A 6000-nucleotide genomic window follows, 5' to 3' on the forward strand; every position below is an offset into this window, starting at 1 on the left:
GTCAGGACATTTTCCTACCCTCTGTTTTCATAAATGTTTCAAAAAACTCAAACGTGAAGCTTCGGAGAAGAGAGAGAAACTGTAGGGGAGTTTGATAGTCTAGAAACACATTTGACATTTATATTTAATCCTTTATTTACAGTTATTTTTAAATATACGTCCCCGCGAGAACTTCAGACTGCAAATTATGTATAAACACTCTTGGGTATGAATGTAACGACCTGTCAAAATTTCAAGCCAATTCATTGACTACTTTTCGAGTTTAGCGATCAAAAACATACATAAGATGGGTACAATACAATGGGTATAAAAAACTATTATAAATAATAAAAAGGCAACTGCACACAATTATCCAAGTAGTCTCCCATCAAGGTACTCACTTTGCCCAATGTGTGTTTTACTTCAGTGATTGGGCGTAAATCGGTGTCTTCAACGTGATGTTGTTGCTTCTCAGGAGAGAATGACGTCACTAAACTAGAATTTGTACCCCCTACTTAAAAACTATTATAGAATATCGCACAGCGCGGCTGAAGAAATTTTCACTACAAAAAAACTTCCAATAAGACCATGTCCACAAATTCAACTATCTGCTAATTTGAAATTTAGTAAGTATCCATAGCTATAAAAATTGTGCATCATTGAAACAATGATAACGTCACAGAAATAAAGTAACGTCATAGTAGTCACTTAAACATATCCTGTCTAAAAATATTTTTTTCTCACCCTTATAGATAGATATACCTGATGAATAATTTAAATAAACTAAGCTAGACGTATATATTATTACATCCGATCTAAAAGCACTTAGGAAATAATGAATATTTTAAAAATAAAATTAGATAAAAACTGTGGGAATATATTTGAAACAATGACGTAGTTTATAGATGATAGACTGACTTAGAATAATAACAAATATTATACCTAGTATACAGACTGTCCAATTAAGTCGGCACAATATGGAAAACTTTTGAAACTATGTTCCTTATCGCACGATATTTGTTTGCTGGTTGGCAGTTAAAACCAAAAAAACTACAACTGACACCAAAAACCGACATTTAAGTTACTTAGAAAACTAAAACTTTTTCAATGGATTCATGGACTAAGAGCCAGCGCTTGCCAGACATACGTTAAAGTATAAAAGCTGAAATTTTGTTGCGTATTTTCACTGGTGTAGGGACCAATCTTTGGGGGCTACAAACCTTGACTAACGGTTCCTTCGGTAGGTAGCAGGTAATCAGGGGCGCAGTACCCGAGCTCTCTCACGTTAAAGTATAAAAGCTGAAATTCACACAGAGTGTTCAAATGACCATTTTAAGTCAATATTGAAAAAGACAGATCAATCCGAAGGGGCTAACACTCCCCCAGACGTGGTAGAAGGTCAAATGCAAAAATACACAATTATCTACATTTTCTTCCATGATTATGAACTTATTTCACTGCAAGAGTTATTTTATTATTTAAATATGTTCAGTATCACGTACTGAATGTTAAAGCACAAAATCCTTACAAAAATAAGCGGGGGAAGTGCCTCCATTTTAAGGAAAACCGTTTTAGGCTATATCTCCATAGCCGTGCGCTTTAGACCAAAAATGGTAATAACTTTTGTAGATAATTAAATTTCCTGTAAAATAATTTTTTTTGGATCACTAACCGTTTATGACTTATACAACTAAGACGATTTACTGTCAATTTGTATTTTTTGTCAAAAGTTTATGTTTTATCATTTAAAAAAATTGAGTTGTGAAAGTTATCAGAAGTTAAGGAAAACAGAGACAATTTAAAGTAAGTACAAGCAATTTTTATGTTGTGTCATAATAAATATCCTAATCAAACCAAACGTAATGTCTACTAAATCAGAAGTATGTCTTTTTTAAACTAAAATACTACAATTATTTCATACAGTAAAAACTAAGAGTAGGTATAAAATCAAATTATTTAAAGAATCAAACAAGTATTTGACTTTTAAAATTAATACCTTCATTTTTCAGAAAAATATCTTGTAAATAAAAAAAGTAAGCGCTACATTTATAATATACCAAGGCACGAAAGGAATATAGCTTCTACCGGGTGTCCCGCGACACTTCTTGATCTTTTCTTATGTCTACAGATCGGTATGTAATCTAGAATGCACTCACAAATTTTTGTGTTGTAATATCAATTTGCCTACATGTCGATCTGAAAACATAAATTATTATCAATGCTTATATAGAAAAGAGTTTAGTACAAAAAGAGAGAGTTTACTCTTGGGAAATTAATAAGCAGGCAGCCCAATTATTGGTTCACCCTATAATATCAATATCTAACCACCCCCATTATCGCAACAATATATCATTTATAAATAAATAATAATTGTTATGAATAATGTATAGAGAAGTTCTATTATTATACACAACTCAACTGAACTGTTACTATTATTGTTACCGTTCTATTTGCTATCATATATTCACAACAATCAATTATTTATTTATTCTTGTGAGGTAAAATACATACGGCAACAGACTGACTGACTGACTGACTACAGAATGTAACAAGTATTTATATTGATTACGATTGTTTTAAAATATTAAATTTTTCTACTGTCTTCAGCAGTTCTTTTGTTATTTTCTTCAGTAATACCCTGACAGTAGAACCACGATGATCCAGCCTCTGTATACTCTGATACCTATTGTAATCCGATATACTTATAACAGTATCGCTTCAATTTCCAAATTTTTTACTTGAAGTATGTTGGGACTATTTTTTACTCGGCTTCGCTTCGTCCTTTGTATCACGCCCGGGAAATCCAACTTTAAAGCCTAGGGCCGTAATATACTACGGCCCTAAGTATATCAGATTGACGCACTAGATTTTTTTTAATGGTAACCAGTACTTTTATGATTACTCTCCCCCTAAATGCGTTGCAATCACTTAAGCTTACTTTGAAGACGACAAAGTAAATGTTAGTGCGGGAACGCAGATTGTGTGATTCATTTCATAATAGGGAATATTTATGAATTTTTTTTTTTTTTTTGGCTTTAATTATAAGCTCATTTTTCTCGGCTAAGCAGCAGAGAAAAATTATTTCGAATAGCCATAAAAACAACCAAGATAAAAGCCATTAAAGATTATTTTTTGTCACTTTCTAGCAAAACAGAATTTAGCTTTAAATTATTAATGCAAACATGGCATATATATGACGTTAAATACTATGTCCGATCTCTCTGTTTAATATTTGTCTAATTAGTTGTTTAAAATACTTACATCATCTGTATTTCTTTCCCGATTTTAATTTTAATTTCACTTTCTGTCATCATTTTTTTTTTTTTTAAATATTAATGCATTTTTTATACCCTTATACCCTTACACCCTGTACATTAGTTTGCATAGTTGGTCTCAAACAATTGTCAGTTTTGTAAATAGATATAACAATAATAATAGCACCTAACCTACACTAACTCATTGAGCAAACAAACGGTACACACAAGGGACATTTTTATGATAAATTTTCATCGTATATATCGTTAATATTTACATAGTTAAATATATATATATACACAAAGCTATTTTTAGATACCTAATAGCTCTGCTACAAGGTGCTGTACGAAACTTAGCTGATTTGTTTTTGCCCTCAAACAGTCATGGGGATGAAGTCTTATGTCTCCAAAGAACGATTTTTCACAAGACTTTTGCACATGTTTCAATTATGCTCATGCAACTCTTGGTTTTTGGTGGTAATCATTTATTTCCTGAGTAAATACTATCATAGAAAGTGAAAATATGATTGATTCCACGACAAACAAAAAGTAAAAGAGATCAGTTATATATTCGCTTGAGCAAATCTCTCATCACGTGACTAAAGATTACCGAACGGTTGACGAGACTGCTGACGGGTTAAAGACTGGTATACTCCAAGTTCTCCCGGCTAACAGTTGCAGCATCAAAAAAAATGTTTTGGTGTCGCCCGTTGTATTATACTTATGTCTCCAAAGAACGACTTTTCACGAGACTTTTGCACATGTTTCAATTATGCTCATGCAACTCTTGGTTTTTGGTGGTAATCATTTATTTCCTGAGTAAATACTAACATAGAAAGTGAAAATGTGATTGATTCCACGACAAACAAGAAGTAAGAGAGATCAGTTATATATTCGCTTGAGCAAAATCTCTCATCACGCGACTAAAAATTACCTAATGGTTGACGTGACTGGTGACGAAAAAAGTAAGTTTTGGTGCCGCGTCTTGTATTATAAAGTACCTACCAACGGATCACTTTTATTATATATTTTAATTTAAATAAATGCAAAATACAGTGCAACCTCGATATAACAAATCTGAAGGGAATCAGTAAATATTCGTTATATCAAGTAATTCATTAAACTGAGGTTCGTAATATTGAGGTTAAGTTGGTCTAAAATTCGTTATAAAGAGGAAAAAAGTGTCGGAACCTCTCGCGACGTGAATTACATACTATGGAGGAATATACATAGTATGAAATACATACTAAAGTCCCACCAATATACTAACTGTCATATATTGGTGGGACTTTATACGTTATATAAAGGTTTTGAATTGACGAATTTCGTTATTTAGAGGTATTTAAATTTTTTATTATAGTTGAAAATTCGTTATAAAGAGACTGTTCGCAAAAAATATTCGTAATGTAGAGGTATATTTTATATTGACTCTTATGGACAATTCAAGGGGATTGCGAAAAATTTGTTAAATCGAGGAATTCGTTATATTGAGGTTCGTTATATTAAGGTTGCACTGTATGTGTTTTTTTTGTGTGTTTTACGTAAAACGGTTTTTAATTAACATGTCTAAACATAATATAATCAATTTTGACGTAATGCGTAAAATTTATAAATTATACACTGTGGTATGATAATGTAGAATTTTTTATCTACGGTTAATATTTTAGATTGTTTTCAAAGATATTTTAAAAATTAATCATTCTGATGGAAAATCAACCCATAATTCTCGGTTTAGAATGGCGTAAAGATTTTTTCACCTCAACATTAGATGATATTGGTTATACCTTCAAGGAGTTGGTGATTCCTGTAAGAGAAACGTGATGAGTTTTTAATGTTTCAATAACCATAAATTCTATGATCCTGTTCTCTTAATTAACTGTAACGATTACATGTTGAAGCGCCCACCTTCTGGTACTATTGGGGGATCGATTCTAGGTACATTAGGGTGTGATCATACTTCAACACATGGTAAAAGACGGTTATTTAGATAGTTTTTTAGTTATTAAACTCTCAAAAACAATACATAGTGTTGAGGAATAACAGTTCTATAAACAGAGTCAATTTTCATTGCAATATTTAAAAAATGGCTTTCAAAACATACATACACTTTCCCCTATCGATAAATGGTAATTTACCTGGTAGTCTAAATTGGAACTACCGAAAACGGGTCAACTTTCTGTTTTAATTAGTACGAATTATTATCGCCAGTTGACGGATTGCAACTCCCAGTTATCATACTGCTCGCACAAAACTTGATTTTGATAATTCACTCCAATCCACACCTAGTTGCGAACGTGGATAGTGGGAGGTTATTTTAGAATATTTTCTCCAAAGTTCAAAATTAAGCATAAAAAATACCATTTAAAAATTTTTTAAATCGCACTCTGAAGATCGTTTATTTGACTTCAATAACAATGGCATGAGGTTCAATATTAAAGTAATGAAAATTATTTATCATGAGCAAAGTTGCAAAAGATAAATTTTTACTACCCATTATTATCTAATACCTTGTTTTGTCTCATTCAAAGAGTTACGATTTTAATGTTCTACTTTTTATTGAAAAAATAACACTTACCATTTTCATCCAAAAATCCAAATCACTTTAATAACAACTTGGAAAATTTAAAATAAATCATACCAATGTTCGGATTCGTAAATAATATATTTTGCACAATTAACAAATAGATAAAAATATACTAAACGATTAATTTCAATAACTGCATCCGTTAAACTATCTAAAATCGGTCGATCTGTTTTCGATTGATTA

At 31.4% G+C, this 6000-nt stretch overlaps 1 protein-coding gene across 1 annotated transcript in view; it reads right to left on the reverse strand.

Annotated features, from left to right (window-relative positions):
* Positions 1 to 6000, reverse strand: part of LOC123305206 — a 31021-nt gene extending 25021 nt beyond the window's left edge. The window contains exon 1 of the mRNA XM_044886853.1: positions 5809 to 6000. The gene's annotated coding sequence lies outside the window, so the exon portion shown is untranslated. The remainder of the gene's footprint in view (positions 1 to 5808) is intronic.

Source organism: Chrysoperla carnea, chromosome 1, assembly GCF_905475395.1.
Source record: "Chrysoperla carnea chromosome 1, inChrCarn1.1, whole genome shotgun sequence".
Lineage (NCBI taxonomy): Eukaryota > Metazoa > Arthropoda > Insecta > Neuroptera > Chrysopidae > Chrysoperla > Chrysoperla carnea.